This window comes from Cervus canadensis, chromosome 32 (assembly GCF_019320065.1).
Source record: "Cervus canadensis isolate Bull #8, Minnesota chromosome 32, ASM1932006v1, whole genome shotgun sequence".
In the NCBI taxonomy this organism is placed as follows: domain Eukaryota; kingdom Metazoa; phylum Chordata; class Mammalia; order Artiodactyla; family Cervidae; genus Cervus; species Cervus canadensis.
The window spans coordinates 20,437,695-20,450,691 of NC_057417.1; the positions used below are offsets into that span (position 1 = coordinate 20,437,695).

The 12,997-nt window shown below is 44.7% G+C and overlaps 1 non-coding gene across 1 annotated transcript; it reads left to right on the forward strand.

Moving 5' to 3' along the window:
• The first annotated feature begins 515 nt into the window (after nucleotides 1-515).
• TRNAR-UCG lies at nucleotides 516-588 on the forward strand. Its single transcript has one exon. It is a non-coding gene; the product is annotated as a tRNA-Arg (tRNA).
• Nucleotides 589-12,997: the final 12,409 nt, after the last annotated feature.

Genomic DNA, 12,997 nt, shown 5'->3' on the forward strand with positions numbered 1-12,997 from the left:
GTACCTCAATCCCTTACCCTTGTCTGTCGCCCCTCACTCCCCCCATTTGTTTTTCATATGCAATAAAAGCCTTGGGGCTGGGGCTACTTATAGTTATTTCCAGTTATAATCATTCAGAATCACAACACTACACTTTAGGGTTCAGTGCACTTTTTGTTTTATTTATTTTATTGAGTTGGCAAAAAAGTTTGTTTGGATATTTCTGTACCATCTTATGGAAAATCCCAAATGAATTTTTGGCCAACTCAACATATACATATTTTTTGGCCCTGCCGAGCAGCATGCAGGATCTTTGTACCTTGACCAGGGATTGAACCCATGCCGCTTGCACTGGAAGTACAGAGTCTTAACCACTGGACCACGAAGGAATTTCCTCCATACACTTGGAAAATTTTGTTGTTGTGGGAAGATAGAGATTCTGTACAATTTCAGTTCACTAAAACACTTCAGCAGGCTCTTTCCATTACATTTTTTTCCTGTTACGAGATCACTGTCTTGTCGTTATCACTGTAGGTGTCTGTGTGGCCTAATGGATAAGGCGTCTGACTTCGAATCAGAAGATTACAGGTTTGAGTCCTGTCACGGTCGCAAGAACGGGTTGCTTTTTGAGGGCTTCCCGGGTGGCTCTTGCGGCCCTTGGCTAAGAGGAGACTCTGCCTTGGGCCCGCCAGTGTAATAAACTGCACTCCACTAAGAAAAAAAAAGAATTCGCTTGCAATGCAGGAGCCACAGGAAATGCAGGTTTGACCCCTGGGTCAGGAAAATCCCCTGGAGGAGGAAATGGCAGCCCACTCTAGTATTCTTGCCTGGAGAATCCCATGGGCAGGGAAGCCTGATGGGCTACAGTCCACGGGGTCGCAGAGTCAGACACGACTGAAGCGACCTGGCATGCACGTCATTGTAGAAAAGTCACGAATTGCAACTTAGTAAGGACGAAAAAAGTTTTAAAAAGCACTTGAAATCCTTTCCCCCAGAGAGAGTGTTAACGACCCCTTAGTGGAGCACTGCTAAGCTTTTCTTCCTGTGCTACGGGGAGGGCCACCACTTCACACCGAGCCCTAGGGGGCGCCCAGTCATTCCCTCCAGGCTGTGTGGAGCAGCACACTGTGTATTTGGTGCATTACATAACCTTACAAAAAAAAAAAAAAAAGATGGAGCACTACCCTAGCGGTCCAATGGTTAAGATTCTGCACTTCCACTGCAGGGGTGGCGGGTTTGAGTCCTGGTGGGGGAACTAAAATCCTTCATGCCTCTTGGCCAAAAAAAAAAAAAAAAATTCTTGAACTGAATGAAAATACAACATATCAACTTAAACTTTTAATAATTATTTTATTATTTTTATTGTTATTTTACTTATTTTTATTTTTTGGCTGTACCTTGCAGCATGTAGCTGTACCGTACTCCAAATCGGGAAAGGAGTACATCAAGGCTGTATATTGTCACCCTGTTTATTTAACTTATATGCAGAATGGTGGTGGTTTAGTTGCTAAGTCATGTCCGACTCTTGTGACCCCATGGACTGTAGCCTGCCAGGCTCCTCTGTCCATGGGATTCTCCAGGCAAGAATACTGGAGTGGGTTGCCATTTCCTTCTCCAGGGGATCTTCCCGACCTAGGAATTGAACCCGGGTCTCCTGTACTACGGCAGATTCTTTACCAACTGAGCTATGAGGGAAGCCTTATATGCAGAATATATCATGGGAAATGCCGAGCTGGATGAAACACAAGCTGGAATCAAGATTGCCGGGAGAAATATCAATAACCTCAGATATGCAGATGACACCACCTGTATGGCAGAAGGTGAAGAGGAACTAAAGAGCCTCTAGTTGAAAGTGAAAGAGGTGAGTGAAAAAGTTGGCTTAAAACTCAATATTCAGAAAACAAAGATCATGGCATCTGGTCCCATCACTTCATGGCAAATAGATGGGAAAACAATGGAAACAGTGAGGGAGGGGGGTTCAGGATGGGAAACACATATAAATCCATAGCTGATTCATGTCATTGTATGGCAAAAACCACTACAATATTGTAAAGTAATTAGCCTCCAACTAATAAAAATAAATGAAAAAAAAAACAATAGAAACAGTGAGAGACTTTATTTTGGGGAGCTCCAAAATCACTGCAGATGGTGACTGCAGCCATGAAATTAAAAGACACTTACTCCTTGGAAGGAAAGCTATGACTAACCTAGACAGCATATTAAAAAGCAGATACATTACTTTGCCAATAAAGGTCCATCTAGTCAAAGCTATGGTTTTTCTAGTAGTCACATATGAATGTGAGAGTTGGACTATACAGAAAGCTGAGCGCCAAAGAACTGATGCTTTTGAACTGTGATGTTGGAGAAAACTCTTGAGAGTCCCTTGGACTGCAAGGAGACCCAACCAGTCCATCCTAAAGGAAATTGGTCTGGAATATTCATTGGAAGGACTGATGCTGAAGCTGGAACTCCAATACTTTGGCCATCTGATGCGAAGAACTGACTCATTGGAAAAGACCCTGATGCTGGGAAAGATTGAAGGCAGGAGGAGATGGGGATGACAGAGGGTGAGATGGTTGGATGACATCACTGACTCAATGGACATGAGTTTGAGTAAGCTCTGGGAGTTGGTGATGGACAGGGAAGCCTTGTCTGCTGCAATCCATGGGGTTGCAATGAGTTGGACATGACTGAACAACTGAACTAAACTGAACTAACAAATGATTGCCCTAATCTATTGTTCTCTCTCTCTCCATTAGCGTGTCAACAGCCTGATGGCAGGGATTGCTGTTCACTGCTATATCTCTAAGAGCCAGTGCACAAAGGAGGTCGTCTAAAAATATTTGTGAGTGAACCTGGGGGAGTCTCAAGCATCTATTACATGCCAGATATTTTCCAACCACTCTTTTATTTCTTGCTAGAAATAAATAGGATGATCCCCTTTTTATTTTTTTAATTTTTAATTTAAACTGGGGCTTCCCTGGTGGTCCGGGGGTTAAGACTCTGTGCCCCCGTTGTAGGGGTCTTGGGTTTGATCCCCAGTCAGGGAACTAAGATTTCACATGCCACAGTTCAGTTCAGTCGCTCAGTTGTGTCCGACTCCTTGTGGCTTAGCTGGTAAAGAATCCGCCTGCAATGAAGACCTGGGTTTGATCCCTGGGTCAGGAAGATCCCCTAGAGAAGGGAAGGGCTAACCACTCTAGTATTCTGGCCTGGAGAATTCCATGGACTGTATAGTCCATGGGGTCACAAAGAGTCAGACACAACTGAGCACCTTTCATCTTCTTTCAGGTTGCTCATAGCTTTTCTTTCAAGGGGCGTCTTTTAATTTCAAGGCTGCAGTCACCGTCCACAAGTGATTCTGGAGCCCCAGAAAAGTCTGTCACTGTTTCCATTGTTTCCCCATCTATTTGCCATGAAGTGACGGGACCAGATGCCATGATCTTTGTTTTCTGAATGTTGAGTTTTAAGCCAACTTTTTCACTCTCCTTTTTCAGTTTCAACAAGAGGCTCTTTAGTTCCTCTTCACCTTCTGTCATAAGGGTGGTGTCATCTGCATATCTGAGGTTATTGATATTCCTCCCGGCAATCTTGATTCCAGCTTGTGCTTCATCCAACCTGGCATTTCGCATGATGCGCTCTGCATATAACTTAAATAAGTGAGGTGACAATATACAGCCTTGATGTACTCCTTTTCTGATTTGGAACCAGTCTGTTGTTCCATGTCCAGTTCTATCTCTAATTTGTTAGTTAGGGATAGATATTAAGAAGAAAAAGTAAAATCTGGAGAGAGGTGGGTAGGAAGTCTGGTATGTGAGTGTGTATTGTGTGATCGTGGCCAGGGAAGGTGACCTTGAAGTGAAGATCTGAATGAAAAAAGGAATAAGAATGCAGACACCTGGGGGAGAGTGTTTCAGGAAGAGAGAATGGCAATTGCAAAGGCCCTGGGGCAGGAAGGAGTGCACCTGGGGTGTTGGAACAACAAGGAGGCCAGAGTGCCTGCTCCATAGTGAGTGGGGAGAGTTAGAGGAGATGAAGTCAGACAGATGGGCACAGCGTAGCAAGCACAGGACATAGGGTTTCACAGGCCTTTGTAGGGTTGATATAGCCTAACCTTTAAGCTTTTAATCTTCAGTCAAATCCCAAAGGTTCAAAACTTTTCCCATTGGCTTGAGCCCCCTGCTTGGGCCTGACACCCAGGTCAGGGTCCTCATTGCTGGTCCCTGATTTGGACCTGACCCTGGCCATGTTCAACCCTGGTTCCCAATTCTCACCTCACCTGAACTTGCACCGTGGGACATCTAGCAAGAGCCCCTGCCTCAGAAAATTTGAGAAATGACACCCACAGCCACATAGCGATCACACTCTTAACCACCTGCCATCATCCCAAATGGCAGGAAGCTTCATCTCTGTATCTGGGGCAAACGTGAGAAGCCCTAGTGAGTCAACGCTTGCTGCAAGAAAAAGAGAGAAGCAAGGAGAGAAAGAGGCTGGGCATGATAATGGTACTCAGGGAAGCGAGGGTTCTGAGATAAAGATAGAAATCAGGAGAGTGGCTTTGAAGATGGTGAGAGAGGAAGTCATGTGATCATCTAGGGGCACAGAATTCCAAACAGAGAAACCCCTAGAGCAAAGGCCCTGAGCCAGAGCAAGCCTGATGTGGGCGGAAGAGCAGGAGGCCTTTGTGAGAGGTGACAAGTGGGTGAGAGAAGAGAAGAGCCGGAAGGGGTGACGTCAGAGGGGCAATGAAGAGCCTGACGTGCAGAGACTCTGGGCCACCATGAAGCCTTTGGTTTTGGCTCCGGGTGAAACAGGAGATGTTGGAAACTTTAGACTAGAGGCCTGACATGACGACTCTGGCTGAGCTGGGGGCAGATGGGTTTGGGAGGTAGAAGCAGAAGGACAGTGAGGAAGCTTCTACGAAAACGCAGGGAAGAGACGATGGTGGTTTGCACCCGTGGCTACACTGAAGGTGGTGGGAGGTGGTCGGAGTTAGAACATTTTTTTGAAAGTAGAACCAACAGATTTGCTGATGACTTGGGTTCAGGATCCGCTGGGTGGAGGATCTTTGGGCTTTTTTCTCCTAGTAGCAAGAGGAAGCCACAAAGCTGGTTTCGAGCAGGGGGTTGACAAGGTTGCCTTTGTGTTTTTGAGAGATCACTCTGCTGCTAGGTCAAAGATAGCCTGGAAGGGAAGAATGCAGCGGAGGGCAGTGAGGGATGGTGATAGCTTGGATTAGGAGGAAGTAGGTGGAGGGTTAAGCAAAACAGCACAGCTCTTCCTGCCTATAGGCCTTTGCACAGGCTGCTCTCAATCACCCCAAAACTGCCTATGGTTGACAAATGCTATTATCTTCAAGACTCAGGGAGTCCCTCCCACAGTGATTTCCTCTGTTCTAGCATTTATCATGCTAGGTTTTCTCTGACATCTGTGAGCTTCTCACAACGGGGATCACACCTCAGTAAGCTCTAAGAGCCCAAGGCCCAGCACGAGGTCTGGTGCAGAGAAGGCCTTAAAGAGCATTTGTTGAATGAATAAACAAAAAGAATGTGAAGGAGGGAACAGATCAACACCGTGCTATTCGGAGCTCACCAAAGCACTGCGAATCCTTTATTATTGTTGTAGCTGTTTTCTGATTATGAAAGTAATATGTGCTGTTTATAAAAAATGTTACAGATATCAATCATATCATGTACGATCCCCCAAACCTCATCCTCTATACTCTAGAAACAAGACATCTCTAGTACTTAGAAATAACTATGCAGAGCAGGAAACATTCTCCCCCCTATTTGTATATAGATACACTAAAAAACAAAATGTTTAAGAGGCAGAGAGAAATGGAGAGAGAGAAGCTGAGAAAGACAGACTTCCTGCCTAGCAGACCAATAGATGTGACACACACTGTTTTCTGACTTGTTTTTTTCTACTCACATTATCATAACGATCTTTCTTTGTTAAAAATCTACCATTTTTTGGTAAAAGGCTGAACAATATTCTATAAAATGGATTTGTTTAAGCGATATAAGCAAATTCTTATTCATGTTGGATATTTAACTTATTTTCTACTCTTTTTTTAATGTAAAGGTTTCTTTGGATATCCTTGTTGTATTTATTTTGAGACATCAGCTTTTTATTTTTCTTGGCTGGGCCATGTCTTCATAGCGGCATGAGGGTATTTCTCTACTTGCAGCTCTTGGGTTTAATCGCCTCATGCCATGCTGTGGCAATCTTATTTTCCCCACCAGGCAGCAAACCCAAGTGCCCTGCATTGACCACCAGGGAAGTCTCCCTTGAGACACCAGATTTTAGACGCAGATTTGAAATATGTGTTCCTCCTGTGGTGGTTTTAGGACTTGGGGTTTGGTCTTATGTGACTATTAGATATAACTGAGGATGTTCAGCCAGGAAGAGACTAAGGGCTGATATGAGCCATGTTCACATTTCTCAAAAGGCTTCCAGGTGGGAAAATGAATAGACTAGTTCCAAGCATTTCCCCAGGCTTGCCCGGTGGATCAGCAGTAAAGAATCCACCTGCAAGTCAGGAGCCCCAGAAGTGGTTCGATCCCTGGGTCAGGAAGATCCCCCGGAGGAAGGTGATAGCTTATGGTGAAAGGTCAGATTTGTGATCTCCAAAGAAGAAGATTTAACTTCGGGACGAGGGACCAGGCTTGATCACTCAAGAGCTTTTGTATAGCAGAGTTTTATTAAAGTATAAAAAGGGACAGAGAAAGCTTCTGACACAGACATCAGAAGGGGGATGGAGAGTGCACCCCTCACTAGTGTTAGCAAGGGAGTTATATACTTTTTTAATTGGTTATTAAAATAAATCAAAAGAATGGCTCAAGGTTGTAAAGATCTTACTAGACCCACTCCCACAATTTACATTTTAAGGTAACAGGATTAGTCAGAAGGTTTTCAGAAAGGAGAAACTGTCCTCAAGTAGAATATATTGTTGTTATATAATCCTTAGTACAGAGTTTAAACTTAGTTGTTTGTTGTGTAATCATCACTTCTGGGCCTAAAGAAAAAAAAAATGTTTTATGTAACTAAGACTAAGGAATGTAGAGAAAAAAATAATGTTTGTCCTTTCCTCCTCCTTGAGAATTCCAGACCCCTATCTCTGCTTCGAGAGAGCCCCAGACCCCTTTCTCCTCCTCGGGGACCCCGGACTTCTTATCAACCTAGCTAGGAATTGACTCTCTCATTCCCTGCTTTTCTTTTAGGAGAATTATGTTGCCAAGGGAAAGAGGTGTCGTTTTCATTCCATAACTACTTCCTGCTGTTGAGGGGCATGGTCCCTAAACTGTTGAGGCAACATATTTCCTTAATCCTCATACTGAGGGTCTCTGATCCAGGGGCCCCAAGTAATAGTTGGAGGAGGTTGTGGCACTCGTAGGAGCCTGGACAACCATTTGTAACTTAAAAGCTTTCGAATGGTTAGAAACAAATCCAGTTATACAGTTACAGATGCAGGGAGCAAACAGTAAAAACAGAACAATTACGATTATTACGATTAAGATAGTTTTCCACCATGGGGAGCTAATTAACGTTTCCCAAAGTGAGGTGCCTGAGGCTTCAGGAAAATCCATAGCCTGAATCATCTTGTTCATGTGTTTAGTAAAGTGAGTAACATTAGTGCTCATATTGGGTATAAATAATGGCACAAGTTCCTCCTTGTGCAGCCATTGGCATATCTAAGGCCAATCTGTTTTGTAAAACCACCTTTCTAATTTGTATTTGTTCATCATTAAGGGCTAAAACTTAGTCAGAGTATCCACTTGTAGCATAACATCTTATCTGTAGTTCCCAGAGAGGGAATGAATATTGCAGCCAGATAATCACACCAGTGAAATACTTACCTTGCCCACTGAGTTTTAACGTGTGGCAGATTAGTAAGGCTTCTCCAGAAGCTCTGAAAATATGAAGCCAAGAGTAAAAGCTAGACCTAGGGTGCATCTCCCTATCCAACCAGGGGGAGGCCACGCCCTTAGATAAGAGCCATATACCCAGTAGGTCCTGTTTGGAGCAAGCCAGTATGACTTGAGGGATCCAGTCCCCATCAGTGCCTGGCCAGGCAAAAGGAGGACCTGAACTTGGATCGGAAAACACAGGAATGATTACATTGCATATTTCTTGAGGCAAAAATCCCAATTGTTTCTAATCATTGTAATTAAGTTGTTGGCTAACTTCTGGGGATGGCTCTATTTGTTTCCCGCATATGGGAGCATTAATTAGTAGGCGTCCCATTTTAGGAGTTAGCCATATGACCTCATCCCATATTTGATAAACATCAGGTAGAAAACCACCAGATCTAGACCCATTTATCTTCTTATGTGCAGCAAAATAGTCATTAAACCAAGTTAAAACATAATCAAAATTAAAAGTTACATTATGCCCATAGTTACATCAGTCCATCTTAGGATTGTTAGATGTCATCAGATCAAGAAGAGGAGTCATATGTGATTGTTGTTGGTGAAGGTATTCTCAGAATTGAAGAAAGTCCTCTCCTTGAAGTGGAGAAACTCACCATGGGAAGTCTTCAATTGATGAAGAGGGGAGTGCTCCGCAGACCCAGCAATTATGTGGCATAGGAATGAGGCCAGGACAGAAAGGCGTTGTCTTGAGGGTCAAATGGCAGACTCAGGACTTTTGGAGTCAGCAGAAGCAAGCCCACGTCGATTCTCAGGCCCATCTCTGTTTCTGGCTCAAACAACTGTCTTGTTTGCCTCAAAGGCTGGGTCAGGAGTTAACGTCCTGGTAATGTCTGTTGAAAAGCTAAAAGCTTTTCAGTTAATTTTAAGGCTTCAGGATCTATGACAATATCTGTGCACAAAAACAGTCTGTCATAGAGACAGTCCTTTCTTTGCAGGGGGCGGGCAGTTCAAGCCCTCATTAAAGCTATGGTTAGAACAGTTGTAAAGCAGCTGTAAAGCGGTAACGCAGCTGTCTTGTGTTTCCTGAGTTATCTTACATGGGTGTCTTTTAATAATGTCGTTAGCCTTTTCAACTTTTTCTGAAGATTGGGATCTCCAGAAACAGTGTGAGTGATGTTCTATTCCTAGAGCTTTTGACAACCCTTGAGTTACAGCAGCTTTAAAGGTGGAGCATTGTTGCTCTGAGTTTTAGAATTTAGGATCCCACTTACATCATGAGAAGTCATGATACAGTAAGATTTTGCCCATTAGTAAACTTATGAGCTTTAGGCATTAATAAAACAATAGTAACAATTACCCTTAAACAATGTGGCCATAGCCTTTATTTTTAGTAACAAACAAACTCTGATCCTGTGGGCAAGCTCAAAGTTGGAGCCTGCAAGAGAGCAATTTGAAGAGCCTTATCCCATGGACAGAGGACCCCGGTAGACTACAGTCCATGGGGTCGCAAAGAGTCGGACACGACTGAGACTTCACTCACTCACTCACTCACTCACTCAAAAGCCTTTTGAGTAACTAGAGACCAAACTAGCGTGTCCGTTTGGGCCTGCTGAGTCTGTTATAGGTTTATATGAAGGCCAGGCAAGTTGCCCATAAGCTGGAATCCAAAAGTGGCAATAACCTGTAATGCCCAAGAATCCTTTCAATTGTCTTAAAGTCATAGGTAGACTCTAGAAAGCATCCTTCAAATCAATGATTGAAAAATATTTGGCTCATCCAGATAGCCCCATTATGGGAGTGGATCGTGAAGAAAGCAGACCAGGGGCTTTAGTGAGCAGAAAGTTGCCCCAGTGTCCAAAAGAAAAGACTGATTGGCCCTCCACAGTTATTAATACCCGGGGTTCCTCAGGTGTTACTAGGACAGGAGCTTGTGTGGGGACCCCCAGGCACCTTCTGTCCAATTGTTGTCTTGAGAGTCTGACCCCTGGGGCCTCCACCTCGGAGGGCAGTCTCTTCTCCAGTAAGGTCCTTTGCAGACAGGACATGGAGCCGGGGCGGCTTAGATGCCTGAGGGCAATCCCACTCGAGATGCCCCTCCTTTCCACAGTAATAGCAAGCCTGTCCCTTTTCACCTGGGATCCTCTGGGCGTTGTCCCTGAGGATGTTTCAGAGCAGATCTAACAGCCATTGTTGGGGCTTCTGTCTTTTGCCTGGTTCTATTTTTCCTTCTATTTTCCTCCTTCTGCACTTTGAAGATCAACATTCATAAACTTGTGGAGAGCCTCCTGTAGTCTATACTAGGAGTTTATCAGGAGTTTCCTTCTCTCCCTGTTCTGTGTCAGCAAACTTAGCTTAAAGTCTTAGCATGTGCTCACTTGAGTCCTTCAAGAATACATCTGACAATGTGGCTCTGTTATAGGAACTACTTGGCTCCTAGTAGGAAGGAGGGCTATTTCTCTTTCCCCTTGTCTCACGTTCAAGCCATTCATCTCCAAAAGTAGTAGCTTCCCTCAGAACTAGAGCTCTCGAGTCAGGAGTCAGAGTATGTCCCAAGACATACATTGCATCTTTCCAAGTAAGGTCATAAAGTAAAGTTAGCCCCATAAAGGCTTCTGTGTATTTTTCTGGATTCTCTAGATAGTCTTGACTGCAGTTGGTACTGTTTGAATTTCTACCAAGACTAAGCAACCCCTCCTGGAAGGGTGCCCTGATTCTCAGCCTGTTCAGTTGGGATCCCCTGATACAGGGGCAGAGGAAGAGGACAGGAAGGAGCTACTGAAGGTTTCACACCCAAATCTGCACCCTTAGGACATAAGTCTGACATGTCTCTCAGAGAGATAAACAGCAACACATACGTCACTTCTACCCATTTCTCTTGTTTTCAACCAAACCGGTCTAGTTGTATAACAGTAATAATTGAGATCCTTCAACAGGTCAGCATTCCACATCTTCTAAAGGATACTATGGTCATTCAGTATCACAGAAGATCAGGAGTGTTTTTTTTAAACTCTGGGGATCAAATTTTCCCAGTTTTTAAAAATACATTTTAAAGAAGTGGTTCTGGACCTGCTAGCTCCCATCTGTAAGAGAGAAAAAAGCGGCATCCACAGCCGTGGCTTTCTTCCACTGGAAGTGTCCTTCCCTGTTCTAGATGGAGGTGTAGACATACTTTCCACCGCAGCTTTCTTTCCCTGGTCGGACTTAGTCTGTTCCTTACTGATGCAGGCATCTTACTTGTCCCTCCTGGTTCTACCACTGAGGCGGGGTGGAGATGCACCGGGGATAGATCTGATGGCATCCCAGATTGACTTAGTTCCATACCGCCAAGACGTTTATTTGATTTCCACTTTTCTTCTGATGCCACCCAGAATGTAACAGAGTAGCTTTCCCGGAATGTTTCCCAAGCTAGTGCTACTAGGGGGAAGCATCTGTCTTACGTGTGCCCGTGTACATTCCTGAGTACAGTCCTGACCGCAGTAGAAATGGTGAGTTATAAAGGGACGAACAACAACCAAGATGTCCCTTCTGTGTGTCACCATGCCAGCACATGTGACAGCAAAAGAGGTGGTGGAGGGTTGGCCAGCGAGGAAAAAGTGACTTTTGTCCTCAGGCTACTAAGGCCAAGCCTTCCAGTTCATTTCCACAGATTACACGGAAAGAAATATCTAAGGAATTGAGATAAAGGCCATCAGAGAGTCTCCTCTGGCCCATTAAGAGCAAGCGCTACCAAAGGAAGAAGCCCACTGCATTTCCAATCTGACCAGATCCTGTAATTCCTGATCTGTGTCCTCAAAAACCACATGGTCACCAGCAATGCTTCTATCCATATAGATAGGAGACACAGCCGGTGACAGACTCACTTTCAGGTTGCTGGCCCCTGAGGCAGGTAGCCAAGGGAGTAACCTCTAGCCTGAGAGGCGTTTCTGGAGCTCTAGCTCCGCCTAGTTCCCGAACAGGCTGCTGGAGCTGGAGTTCCGTGCTCCTAGTAAGTTTCTAGCAAGGCTTGCCTAGTCTAGCAAGGCTAAGTGCTTCCATACATGGGGTCTAAGTAAAAGTACATAGTAACAGCATGGATCACAATTCCCTTGAAAGTCTATGATCTGACAATTAGGTTCAGTTCAGTTCGGTCACTCAGTCGTGTCTGACTCTTTGCGACCCCATGAATCGCAGCACGCCAGGCCTCCCTGTCCATCACCAACTCCCGGAGTTTACTCAAACTCATGTCCATCGAGTTGGTGATGCCATGCAGCCATCTCATCCTCTGTCGTCCCCTTCTCCTCCTGCCCCCAATCCCTCCCAGCATCAGGGTCTTTTCCAATGAGTCAACTCTTCGCATGAGTTGGCCAAAGTACTGGAGTTTCAGCTTCAGCATCAGTCCTTCCAATGAACACCCAGGACTGATCTCCTTTAGATGGACTGGTTGGATCTCCTTGCAGTCCAAGGGACTCTCAAGAGTCTTCTCCAACACCACAGTTCAAAAGCATCAATTTTTTGGCGCTCAGCTTTCTTCACATAATTCCCTACGCAATTACGAAATGGTCAAAGAGACCAGGAAAAGATGACCAAGAAAGCAAAGTTCAGTCCACTCTGCCCATCTCTGGGCATCTTTTGCCCATCTCTGGCCGCTCCCTTAGCAGGGAACTTGGGTGTCTCTTGGCCTTGACAGGTTGGTATAAACCCCCGACAAGGCTCCCTTTTTTGGGACTGCCTTCAGTCACTACAAGGCACCATGAAACCACAGAGCAGGGCTCATCACTTGTTTCGCTCAGCGCATGTCATTCATTTACACAAGCACACCATAGAGTTAGTAAAGTAAAGCAGAAAATGTGCATACTGAGAAAGCAGAGAGGCTAGAGCCCTGAGTGTTCTTACCTTGTCCTGAAGATACCAGATGAGCTCCCAAGATGACAACTTGCGGTGAATGGTGTTGGATTTGTGATCTCCGAAGAAGAAGATTTAATTTCACGACCAGGGACCAGGGCTGATCCCTCAAGAGCTTTTGTATAGCAGGGTTTTATTAAAGTATAAAAAGGGACAGAAAAAGCTTCTGACATAGACATCAGAAGGGGGACGGAGAGTGTCCCCCTCGCTAATGTTAGCAAGGGAGTTATATACTTTTTAAATAAAGAAGCGAAAGGCAAAGG